The following is a 308-nucleotide window of genomic DNA, read 5'->3' on the forward strand; positions in this document are numbered from 1 at the left end:
ACATGGATAAAATGGCTAATGATAGTGGGACACTGCGGCGTTCATACAGACAGATTTGGTCTGTCTACATGTATTGACCTGTGATGGTTTGTATATGCTTGGCCCAGGGAGCGGCACTATTAGGTGTGGCCTTGTTGGAGAAGGCATGTCACTGTGGGCATGGGCTTGTCCTAGCTGCCGGTGAAAGACTCCGGCTAGAGTTCCCGCTCAAGTCCTAGGAGGCATGCACCCAAGAAAAATGAAAAGCCACCTTGATGTAAAAAAACATGAGGCATTTTTATTTCAGAGCTCTGGTTCAACCCCCAATC

The sequence above is a fragment of the Mastomys coucha genome, unplaced genomic scaffold (genome assembly GCF_008632895.1).
Source record: "Mastomys coucha isolate ucsf_1 unplaced genomic scaffold, UCSF_Mcou_1 pScaffold18, whole genome shotgun sequence".
NCBI classification, from domain to species: domain Eukaryota; kingdom Metazoa; phylum Chordata; class Mammalia; order Rodentia; family Muridae; genus Mastomys; species Mastomys coucha.